Source organism: Ambystoma mexicanum, chromosome 10 (assembly GCF_040938575.1).
Source record: "Ambystoma mexicanum isolate Mex_15411 chromosome 10, UKY_AmexF1_1, whole genome shotgun sequence".
Classification (NCBI taxonomy): domain Eukaryota; kingdom Metazoa; phylum Chordata; class Amphibia; order Caudata; family Ambystomatidae; genus Ambystoma; species Ambystoma mexicanum.
In genome coordinates this window covers 965563407-965576790 of record NC_090932.1, presented here as the reverse complement: position 1 = coordinate 965576790, position 13384 = coordinate 965563407, and positions in this window count along the sequence as shown.

Genomic DNA, 13384 nt, shown 5'->3' with positions numbered 1-13384 from the left:
ACTGTGGGAGGAGTCAGTCAATTCGCCCCACATGGTTGTTTTCTGTCTGCACCAATATGACCATTGGCTTTCCCGATCCTCCCGTGAAAAAAGTGAGTGGCCACAGAACCACTTATCACACTAATAGCAACACAGACAATTGCAGGGTACCTGTCATGTCGCACCAGCATTCCCTGTGGAGATGCTGGAAGCTGATGTGACTGTTCTGTCACGTTCCCTGGTTGCTTCACCACAGTAGTCTAGTTGTTTCCAAGATTTATACCGCGTCGGAGCCGCGGTTTCCTGCGTTGCAACCCTCCTTCTCCGGCTTGTGGTAAAACGCTGTGTTGCTTTCTCTTTTCCTCCCTTCTATTCTACCCTCCATGCCGCTCCTGTCACTTAGCCTCTGCTTTGCGCTGTCCTTCCTGAGACTCCCCCCTTGTTCTCAACACTCTGCTCCTCTTGTGTCTACAGTACTTACGGTACCTCTTCCTGCTACTGTCTACCACTCAGCTACCTGTGGCACTGGCTGACATTGAACCACCGCCTTCATCAGAGAACCACATAATCTTCCAGTTAAGGTTTTTTTTGTGCCCTGAAGGCTTGTTCCCCATTTTGGGTTCTCACCTAGAAAAGCCGCCTGCTGCTTAGGTTGTTTTATTCAACCAAGCACAGTGGCCTCCGACGGGAAGAGACCCAATCTCTTCTCTGGCAGAACGACTGCCAAGAAAAAGAAAGAAAAGAAGAAGGCAATGAAGAAGAGGGAACAACAGGAGACTTCCACTGTATCTTCAGATGAGTAACCTGGTGAATCTGACATTTGTGAGAGTACCCCTCAAAATTTCAGAATTTATGAACACTATTAGCTTTAATTTTTCCGGCCAAACAGCCTTTGAGACAGTCAAGCCTTGGGCTGCTTTTTCTTGTCTGTTGGTGCTGCCACTGGGGTGACATTGCTTGAAGAACAGGATGACCCTGTTTTTAATGATATGATGGATTGACAGCAGACTCAACATCACAGCGATCAATAAAGAGCATCATACTCTCAAACAGACAAGCAAAGATAGCCTAACGTACATCACCCACATCAGTTGACCTGTTGTAGAAACTGCCGAACCACAAGAGAATCATTCAGCTCTTTTTCAGCAGTTTTGAGAAGATGAACGAAAAAACCCTGATTCTCAGACTTTTCTTCAAATTGACAGATCTAATTTTGAGATTGGATCATTGCGTGAGAGAAGGAAAGAGTGATCAACAAATGTTGCGAGACCAAACCTGATCTGGTTTGACTGGATAGAGCAAAAAAACTGCATCTAAGCTATCTCTGCAGAAAAGTGTTAAATGACCACCAACCTCTTAAAAGAAAGAAAAAGGATTCACAACAAGCTTTTTCTATTGTTGCAAAGCTGGGCCTTTTGTTTGCAATTGCGCCACCAAGCCAAAGATGCATTTGGGGAAACAACAATGCCAAGGAGATGTACACCATGAAATCATGTATTATGCCACACAATCTCAGCTACGATGACTACCGAAAACCAATCGTTTTCTGTATTGACGACCACAAGTAACTTCCTACATCTTGTCTATTGAGCTCCAAGGATATGTCATGGCCAACATACTCACTGTGGGATCAGAACAAAAGACATACCACACGGGCTTGATCCCGAGTGAAACGCTTTGAAGCTGGAGGAGTCTAGCTTGAAGCTCTGCATAAATAATAATAATAACACATGTAATAGTCATCCCTATTGTGCAAAATACAACATGTGAATAGGTGGAATCCATAGATGTCACCAATAGGATCAGGGAGAACATTCAACAGCTAAGTGCACTCACATATGGAGAGATTGACTGTTATAGCTGCATGACTGATGGCAGCCCACAGTCCATATTGTGACAAGACTTTAGACACACTAGGGGTCATTACAAGGTAGGAGGTAGCCATGCCGCTGTTAGCGGCATGGCTACCCCCTTACCGTGTACCGGGTTCGGGTTCCTCAAATCAGGAATTACAGGGCCATTCCGACCTTGGAGGGCCCGGTAATTCCTCATTCGAGGAATTCTTCCCCATTCCCCTTCGAGCCCCCATAGGGCTCAATGGGAATGGGGAGGTTGCTAACAACGGGCCCGTTGTTAACACCCTGGTCTGGTAAAACCAGGCGCCCTTAGCGTGTTCCCGCAAGCAGACTCGTAATGAGGCGGTAAGGGGTTGACGGCTCTGGCACTATTACGGCGCCGTTAACCCCTTACCGCCTCACTTGGAATGACCCCTACTGACATTTAGGGCCTGATTCATGGAAGTGTTTTATAACGGCTCAATCCCATAGGAAAACGTTCCATGAAACAGGCCCTTAATGTTGAATACTGTTTGAATTCTGCTGGTGCACGAACCCTAAAATGGGCAATCTGGTCAAGTGTTCTCATAAGATTGTTAATATGCCAAGCAGCCTAGTGTTCCCATCACAATATAATAACAATAGTGCTGTGTTCACAGCTGCCTGAACATAATTTAATTACGCTACACATGGGTGTATCGCACCTGCCATGCAGTTGAATGTATGTCTTCACTGAAGCTTAGGATAAAAACCTCAAATGCTAGATAGAGATTAACCTGAAGAATGGGTTAAGTCGTCATTCTACCTCACCCATATTTTTGCATATGAGGTTTGTGTCCAAAAAGACAGGAAACCCAAAGTCATCCATTGAGTATAGAGCAGTCACTAAGATTATAATGAACACTCCATGCCCCTGCCTCTCATATGGGTTTTTCTAGAGCAGGTGAATGCAAGTTCAAATTAAGTTTGGTTGTATGTGCAGGGGGCATCCCAGATGGTAAATGTCCGAGTAGGATGAATGGACCGTACAAGTAATCCCTTGGGGTATCCCAGCACAATTTTCATAAATCCCTTTGTGGTGTTTGGTGTTTTGGCCCTCATCAACATAGACGGTAGAATGATCTATACTCATTCTGAAGCTGACCACTGCACTCATGACTGGCTCCCGTATGTGCCAAAGAAACAGTGGATGTTGCACCTGTATGCCAAACTAGAGAATGTGACTTCCGTGTGACCACAGTGGAGTTCGTGAACTATATCTAAACTTTATGTATATGAGAATCACAGACTACCTCCTTCACCTGGATTCAAACCAATTATTTAGACCCAAACCAGTTCCACAAAGACTGGCAAATTTGTCAATGTGCATTTGTCCACCATGTTGAAGGCTGCAAAGAGATCAAGAAGGATGAGAATGGAGGATTGTTTAGAATGCTTTGTGGAAAAAAGCAGAGAGTTAGACACACTTAGAAGCGCAGTTTCGGTGGCATGGAAAGGCCATAATCCTGACTGAAGAGGTAATAGAAGAGAGTTGTGATCCAAGTAGGTTGAAATCTCTGAATAGACAATAAGCTCAAGAAGTGGCCTTTATGTGTCAAGCAGTCTATTGAATGAAACAAGAGAAAGTGAACACCTCTAAAATAGCACAGCTGATGCGACACTGGCTTGTCACCTGCAGAGCTCAGGTTTGATTACCCAGCATGGGTCAATAAAAAAAAGTGACCCAACAGTGAGGAAAGACACTTTTTATTAATTGCCCCATGCTGGGCACACTTCATGCCACACCCATTATTTAGGCCACACACCCTTGTAACTGAACTTCCCCCCCTCCGTTTCTCCTCTGACTAAAAGCACTGAGAACCCAGATTATGTGACCGTTTTGGCAGGCATTCTGTGAGCCCATTGAGAAGAGGTTCATCTCACTACAAGTTTCCATCTCAGCCAGATGTCAGATGTTCAGATGGAGAAGGTGAACCAGGCTCTATGATACTTTATTACTCGACACATCACTCCCAAGGCAATTGGTTACAGCTTGTATAGGTGGCAGATTACCCGCATAGCCATTGAGCGTGGTGCCCGTCTTCGCACTATGGCCCCAACAATGATTTTCCAGAAAAACGTAAAAGACGTGCACAAATCCTAATGATTTTGCACCATGCAAAGGCAAACCTAGGAACTGCAAAGGTGACCTATAAATGACATGCTTATAAAGAAGGAACCTCACCTGTAAGATATTAACCCGGGGGCAGAAGATGTCTGTCCACTTGACATCTACAATGTCTAGATCCAATACAAGTATACCTGTTCCTAGGTTTGATAATAGTGGATCCAGATGCGCTATGGAATATCTTGTATAACAGTCAGAAATCGAGACTGAATATAGCGATGGTAACTTTTATGCAGGCTCTGAAGTATGAGATATGGATACCACTGTATAAAGGCTGCTTTTATAGAAGGTATCTAACTTTATGTGATTTGGCCAAATTTTGAGATGTGTTTATTGGCCTATTAGCCTGATGTAGTGGATGCTGTGTATTGGATTATTGCCTAGGTGAATTTAAAAATTTGAAATTTTGGTTATAAAGGGGAACTATTAGAATATGATCTCCAATTAAGTCATGAGGGTCAATAATGTGAATAGGCCATTATAGAAACCAATGGATTGAATTGTCTTAGTTTGTATGTTTTAGGTTTTTCTTTCTTTATCCTGACAAAATGTCTTTCTTTTTTTATATCATAAATACTGTTCTATCTCAATCTTTTTATTCTGGAAAGTATAATGTTTATTTTATGAATGAAATGTCTTAATTTTTGAAAGGCTGATTTTTTTCAGCTAAATCAAAAAACAAAAAAAATACAAGTATAACCATAATTCATTAGACCATTTCCAATAGCAAAAGTAATTACCCCCTAGGCTGCGCAGCTGGACTTGCCTGCTTCGTCACCAGTGCACTCTGTTTTTATGGATCATTGCTAATTCCTATAATGTGTCTTGTTTACCAATTATGTTTTGTAGCAAACCTAAGTATCAAGTGGGTACACATTTCGAACTGCAAGGGGATGTGTGGAAACAGATGGACTGCGTTTGTTGTGGCCCTCGGGGATAGCTACAGGGGAACCAGTGCAGGACATACCTCCTCCACTGCCTTCCTGCCCATTGCTCCTGTACTTTGCTCTCTTGGGTGCATAAATGCCCCCCTCCCCACCCGCAAAGCTGGACAATGCCCCATCTCAGCCTGTAGAGCAATCATGCGGAAAGGAGCGTGGGTTTAGGACAATCCTTGGTTTTGTGACAGTTCTTTGTGGGTAAGCAGGTTCTGTAGTGGAAGATGGGGGAGAAAGAGGAAAAAAGCAGCGTTCATGTTGGGTGTGCCCAGAGAAAAACTGGCTATGGCCCAACCAATTGTTCACAGTCTTTGATTGGATAGATGTGGCAGCGCTGTCATGGTGGCTTATGTCACTATCAGTCGCACATTATTTTATTTATTTATTTATTTATTACATTTGCTACACGCCCAGACCCTGCGGTATCACAGCGTAGTTGCAGACAGTTTTATTATTACAACCTTAACAGTAAACATTTCAGAGAAGAATAGTGCAGTACATGGTGATATGAGTACATAGGCACATATGATGGCATAGATGGGTCAGGTTGGGGTAGATGTAGAGGTTCGGTTCATTACATGAACTGAACCTCTGATTGAGTCGATTGCAAAACCTGCAGTGAATCGCTGACGCATGGGTATTTTTTTTATTGTGTGCATTGCAGTAGGTGGGTGGCATTGATTCACTTTGTAACCTTGTCATATGAGTTTTATTAAAGTTGAGTACGCTGCAGCCTAATTCTTGTTTATTTCCTGGATACATTATATCCTGTTAACAAGCAAATCCCGAACTGATGAATGTCCATTCTGTTTTGTGTCCGCTGTTGTAATCCTAGTAGTGTGACTGCCAGTGCATTAACTGTAAAACAGAACACAACAGTCATATGCTATGTATTATCAGCGCTTAAGCATAAGTTCTATATAAACAGCAAATCATTAACATCATTCACCATTACAGGTTAACCGCACTATGCTAGCTCAGATTTTAACTGAGTTCTAATTTGTGCCTTACTATTGGTATGGAGAGTATGGGCCTCATTACAAGTGTGCTAGTCTGAAATTTATGTTTCAGCATTACCGTATACCAGCATGTTTCGAGACCGGCAAAATACTAAGAGCTGGAGGTACTTCTGCCACCCCACCAGCAAAGAACGTCCACAATTAGCTTGCTGACATTTGTAATCTGCTAGTAATTCAGGAAGACCAAGTGCCTGTAGCGTTAATTCAGTTTGCCGGTATGATATGATATGATCGTTTATTTATATAGCGCCTATACAGAATGTGTTTCAAAGAGCTTCAAGGCAAGGGAGGGAACAAGGGAAAATACCATGACATTCTTACAGGCCATGAACAGTAAGGATGTGAAATTAACTATCATACTCGGCCTGATGACACTTCAGATAGTGCAAGAGCTAAGACACATATAAGGAAGGGACGGGGAGAGTGGGAAGGAAAGGAGACCGACAGGTGACTACCATCCTAGGCCTGGCGACATTTCTGGTAGAGCCCTAGATCAACAAGAGGTGAGGGAGAGGGGAGCAGAAAGGGAGCAGAGGAACAAAATAAGCGACTATCATACTAAGCCTGACGATATTTCAGATAGTGTTGGAGGGAGGGGGACAACTAAGGGGAGGTGGAAGGAGACAGACAAGGTTGCTATCATACTAGGTCCAGGGACAATTCTGATAGAGTAAGTGCATAGAAGAAAGTAAGGGGAGGAGGGGAGGAGCTAGGAAAAGAGAGAAAGGGAGAGGAGGAGAGAACATAGAGTAAGCAGTCAAAAAGAGAGGAGAGGAAAGTGGGGCGAGCAAATACAATTTCAGAAGTCAGTAGTAACACATAATGTTGCAAGCCAGGATACAAGATGAAGATGGGAACATCATGATTCAGGGCCACCATGAGTACAAGATGCAAATGAAGTTCAGCAGGAGAGTTGACAAAGGGTGACGCACCGTGAATCAATGAAGTCCATAAACGTCAAATCCAGCATTGGCCACAAGACGGTGATGGTGAAACCAGAATGTATTAGGACAGACTCCTGCAGAAGTAGGCTGGAGGGGTGCGGGGGGCAGGTGGTAATACCACCAGGATTCCGGGCAAACCCTTAATGCGGCCCTATGTGTTGGTATTACTTTGCCTTGTTGGTATCCCTGCAACATGACCATACTTTGAGTCCCCAAGGAGTGATGTGCATAGACTACTTATGAATGGTGGAGCTCCTGTCCATTTTAAAGCAAGCCCTGCTTAAGAGAGTCCTGCTGGTGTGTTTGCCCCCAGAAGTAATCTTGTCCCTTCCAGAAGTATCATTTTGCTTTCAGAAATAAATTCATTGCTCTACAAAATGAAAAATGCACTGTCCTCTTAAACGCTGGGCAGATCAGTGACTACAGTGCGGATTGTTGATTCAGAGAATTAATGATTCATGTTAGATAGGCGCATGAACGATGAAGTTAGTGGTTGAATATGAGAAACAGCATATGTTACAAATACATCACTTAAACCTTTTCCCAAGTTTCCTAAGCTTCCTTAACCAACCATTGTAAAACACCTGCAATCCTCTTCTCTCTTGTGACGACATAGGCCAGGAGTTTTCTCCATCCAACTCAAAGAAGAGAAGTTGACAAACATTGCATTTGCTTTGGACACTATCACCAGTCCTAGGCCCGAGTACTCCCTCGCCACAGTACCATAAACATTAAGAGGCAGGAGAGACAGACCGGTCACTCTGGAATGCACGTCTGTGCCCTGGATATTCACATTACAATTGACTCTGGGTCGAGTCAACTGAAAAAATGAATCTACGTTGGGCAGAGGAGCAACAGAGGGATTTTGAATCACCAGCAAGTCTTCTGAGTGAAACATTGCAATAGATGCAAAGGTTGAGAACTTATGCATAATGGAACTGCTCTTAGTCCATCAAAAGGTAAACCCCCCGCTCTGAGCTTCCGCAGAGCTGCGAGTCACATTCTTCCCTCGCCGGGAATCAGGTAAGCGCACTCCCCCACGTCACCTTCCCCTTCCCCCACCACAACCACCCTTTTCCACATCTCTAATCCCCCCATCCCTGCCCCACTTACCTGGCACTGCCCTGTTCTTCGCCTAGTGTTCCTGGCATGTCCCTGTCACAGCAATGGCCGTCATGGAAATCAAGAAGGGACTATATGTAGTACCGTTCTCACCAATCCATGGCAGCCATCTTTATTGTGTAGTTTTTTCTCAGGTTGAGATATGGCAAACAGGCCATTTCTAAACTTAAGAAAAACACTATTAGTACCCTAGTACAACTTGCCGGGGTACTAATAGCAATATAACCCTTGTAGGGGGGGGGCATTGATGGTTTAAACTCCTGGTGAGACCCTCTGTGCAGCAGCAGTAATTTTGGCCAACTGATATCAAGGATCTTTGTTTTTGGAGTCAAGAGTGGTGTAGTATTCTGCTGGTCAGTATACGTGATTTCAATCCAGCACTACACCTAAGTCAATGCCTAGTGTGTAATGCACAACTGAAATCCTTAATTATTTGTGTCTAAAGTTCTTTTATTCTGAACGACTGAACGATGTACCACTTATATCACGCTCCTCTCTTGGAACCGCCCCCCACCCCCCGGTCACACTGAACCAGGAATCAGGCTGGTTTGCAAAATTGCAAAATTAAAATATTTATTTATATATTCACAATATAATCACACTATTTTTAATAGGATTACAATGATCGCCAATGGGGTGATGTCACACTAAGCAATCTCTTTAATCACAAGGAGTAATAAGGAGCAAAAACAGTGCAGCATAGCAATAATACTTTGGTGGGTGTATGTTCAAATCAAATAGCAATGTGGTTACTATTTCGCCCTGCACACCCCTCAACCCCCCAATATGCAATGTAGAGAGATAGGAGGAGAGAGAACAGGTTTCAGGAATGCAGAATTCAAATACAATGTCTATCCCAATTTCCCCCCAGCAAACATAAGAGAGAAACAGAATTGATTGGCAAACTGGCAAAATGGTTTTAAAGTTGGCTTTGAATGGAATAGGTAAACCACTAAATATGGGCTAAATCACTGAAATTGTTGAAATTCTAATGGGAGCCAATTTATATGGTTGCAGACAAACACTAGCAATGATTTAATAGCAAAAAGCAATGTGGAAACTTAATTTTGAGGTCGGGTGCAATTGAAAGCTATTTTACACGTTATAGATTTTGGCAAAACGAACATTCGCGGCAAACTTTTCTGTGCACGGTAATCGCGATCGCGGGAGATCTATAAGGATTTGAGATGCAGTTATACGGAAAGCTTAGGATGCTAGCTACAAGCAGACACTTAAATTTCGTTTCTAGCATGAACTTTGAAGAAGTTATGGACGTTTCCGTGGAGGTCATTTTTTTCAGATAGAGGCAAATTGGAAAACAAGGAGGCGCTTTTAAAAGACAACTTGGATTTCTTTACACTAGGGATGGATTATGAAGAAACAAATACTACACGACAGCACAGCCACCAGACCAGGATGCCTCTGGATCAGGTTTTTGCCTGCCGAGACACTTGCCTTCTCCAGATTAAATATATCAGCGCAGAGATCGGTTTAACAATATTATTACAGAAGGAAGATAGTAGGGATGAGATAGAGAGTTCAGGCAATACCAAGATATTGTAATGCAGTTCTGAATATAATAGAGGATGGGTTTAGATAGGGATGACTATGGACAGTACATAGGCTAATGATAGTCCTACACTAAGGATACTCACTATATAGGTTTGAACAGAACCGTCAGGAATTCTGGTCTGTCAAAATCAGGGATTCTGGTCAGAATTTCTTCTGGGTACACCGGACTGGGGCAGGCTGCTGGGCACACCAGACTGGACAGGGTTAGCAATGGTTCTGGTTCACAGCTATCTGGTCACAGCACGACTCTACTGGGTTGGGTCTCTGGATTCTGCTAATAATTCTTAGCAGGAAACTAGTTACAGCACCGCCCGGCTGTTCTTTGGTTCCCCTTAGATGTCTGGGGTAAATTCTGGTTTCTGGAATTTTAAGGCCTAACTGAGAATGGTTCAGCTATGGAAATGGAATGGGCCTTTCTGCTGCTTGCCAAGTTTCTGGATTCTGGAACAAGGAGTATGGATGGATCTCCTTCAGGATGCTTTGCCAAGATCAGATCTGTGTGTCTTTCTAAGTCCTCAGCTGTCTCTATTTATGCATTTGATAAAGGGGTGTGTATGCTCGATTTTCCTAAGCACACCCCCTTAGATGGCTATAGGCTAGAGTCTTCCTTCTGCCTTGATTGGATGAGAAAACAGAGTGTCACCATGATGATGTGGTTTTATGAGTCAGGGAATCCTCCCCTTGGCTTTTGAACATGAAATGTGCTTTTAGTATAACACATATTTACAATTTTGCAGACTTTATAATATAACAATAACATATCTAGATCACATATTTTTTGGAGCAAGTGCTCTTCCAAGCCCCGTCATTTTAGGATCTTGTGTCGGCTTTTGACAGAATTCTGCCCTTTTTTGTACAACTGTGCGTATTGCATATGGGCATAAGTAGTGAAGTTTTATACTTTGGACACAATTACATTTGCTATAAAACCACAATTTCTACAGTTACTTCTCAGAACATAGCACAGAGTTCTGGCTCCTCTTAAAATGTGCAGCAAAAGAATTTGATTCATAAGTCTGGGGTTTCCATATTTTTTACAATTATACACAGTAAATTATCAGTCTTTTTAGAAATATACTTTCTGTCCATTGTGAATCAACAAAAGTTGTCTGTCCCCGCCTGCTTCTCCTACTTGCAGCTCAAAAATAATCTCTGCCCCCTTCCTTCTGGCAGAGGCCCTTAACAATCCATCCTGATTAGCATCTCCTTGCCTGAGAGGAAGTCCATTGTGTCTTCCCAGAGCAGCCCAAGTGCTCCTCCCCTCTTAATCAACACATGAATGTGAGTTCATGGTCTAGAGAGCAGAAGGGAGGTGGCTGGCCCTGTCGGGGGAAATTGTTTGTGGTTTGGGCTTTGGAGTCAGGCTGAGTTTAAATGTCATTTTGTTACAAACATCTAGAACACTGATTCCAGACTCTAAACCATGAAGTTTAAATAGTTACAACCTAGGTTACTCTTGATAACAGGTCACTTAGATTTTAGACATTAGATCTTAATGGTACAAGTTTACAGTTTTAATGCAGGCTTTTGAAACAGCATTAAGGCAGTCGCTGGTACTGCACCCAAATTTTGACAGATCCCACAGGCAGGAAAACTGGCTGTGGATTTTTTTGTGACAAATTGAGCTTTCCATGATATTGCAATTTCCCAATGATTTCTTGAATTCAGTAAAATGTGACACCCAGCAAAAAGATTGGGTGTTTGTGGGTGTTTTTGGACCAGCATTCTGTATTTTCAACAACCAAGAAAAGATTTAAAATGCCAGATTTCGGATTTCTTTCAGCAAGCACTGCTTTTCATGCAGTCTCCATTTTTACTGGTTGGGCAGCCCAATGACATGTTTCAGAAGTGAGATCCCCGTTCGACCCCTGACAACATGCATGGTAGATTTGGCAGCCATCTTTTTGTGCTTTGTAGAGCGTAATTCCATAGGTTTTGGCACGCATAGGGGTTTTGCTGCCATTTTGATGATTCTGGCACCACCAGGATACAGTGATGCCACAGGGTAGAGCATAAGTGGGTTAAGACTTCCCACATCAGAATGCATGTTCTTGGAATGCATGGTGCAGCTTGTGGAATGCATTGCATAAGTGGAACGTTCTGGATGCCTGACATTCTGCTTACTGGCAATTGGAAGGTGGTGGCTGGGGTTGCTGGATGCCAGTGCAATATGTCCTATACCTGATGTTATCTTGGAGACTGGCAATAAAATACTTACCTACTTGGACTCTCCTGGTATACATTAGCTGAAATAACCCTGCTACTTCATTTTGGTGACAAGGTGGTTTTGTCCAGAGAGAGGAGGCGACTGTGAGGGGGAGCAACGTTCTGGGTTGCCACTGTCCCCCAAGGAAGATCCATCCTAGGGACCTCCGGGGAGAAGCTTGTCCCCGTTGTACAGGCCGGATTATGCAAGTGGGGCAGTGTTGGAACTGGCTGGAAGCTGTTCTCCCCCCATAATGTTGCAGACCGGGGGGTGCAACTGAGCCTGTGTCGGAAGGGTTTGGACCGGAGGAGGGTGACAACATCCCACGGAGGACATACATGCCAGCCATTTCCTACAGTGGCCGGAAGGACGTCACCCTCATGGACGTGTCAGCCAGTTCAGAACCATCTGAGAGACAAGGGTGGCTGTCATGGCGAGGCTCATGTCTGAATGGAGTCATCCCCAACAGAGCGAGACCGGCTAACACAGGCAGGTGACGGGCAATGCAGGGATGGCATTGCAGTGACCAGGACTTGTGTGTTTGGGGAGAGAGGACGGCCATTGGTCGTGGCGCATAGCCGGAGCTCTTTCCATCTTGGGTGCTCTGGCACATGTGATGACATCAGGTTGCGGGAACCAATGGGCGGTCGCACTGCGGCACGGCCAATCACATCTAACCCTGTGGTGCCCGCTCTCAATGCACAGCCATGGAGCCATTGGCTGTATGATATGATATGCGCAGTTATTTATAACTTGCTTAATACCCTGAGGTTTCTTAGCGCGGGACTGGGGATAGAACCTGTGGTGCTCCCTGGCATCTTGCTTTCAAGGCGAGCATGTTGCCCCTGAGCTATCATTGTGTCTGGAATGGAACATCAAAATACGCATCGGGACACTGGCATGGCTGACTGTCATCTCCGGGTCGGAAAGGTGTTTTTATGGATCGATTGCGGGTTGTGCGGCTGTCTGGAGGTCAAGGAGAAGGACGACAAGGGGCCGAGGCAAGAAGGCCCATGCAGTATTTGGGACTGAATTGCAGACTTTTTAGGGTAGTTGTCCAGAGACCGGAGTTTCAATATTTTGTTTCCATGCCATGTTGTAGTCTCACCTAGTGCTGGGTAGTTTTGTATCCTCCGTAGGTGGAGGGGGTTATGTTAGGTTTTAAGGCCTGTTTAATGGTGTGCGGCACCACAATCCATCATCCCACCCAGCACAGAACACCAGCAATGGCCCGGTACTAGACAGAGAAAAGGGCCGGCCCTCTCTCCTCACCTCCTCCCACGGCAGCATCATAACCTCCTTGCTCTGCTTGCCCAGAACTTGCATCCGGCTTACCCGATTTCCCCACCAGTTCTCCAAAGCCTAGTGTGCTCCACTACTCCACTCCGCTCACCAAAAAGGAGTACACACACCTGGAAGCATGCATGGGATAGGACAGATAGTGCGCTTGGAGGGTGTTTATTTCCTGCGAGAGCCACGTCCACTGAGCCATGTTGGGCTGGGATAGAACTGGACAACACATCTGCAGGTAGGCCAACTATTCCTTTTGTTTATTGATTTCAATCTACAGTGCTGCGCTGCCCCACCCCTGGGGGGGGTGCA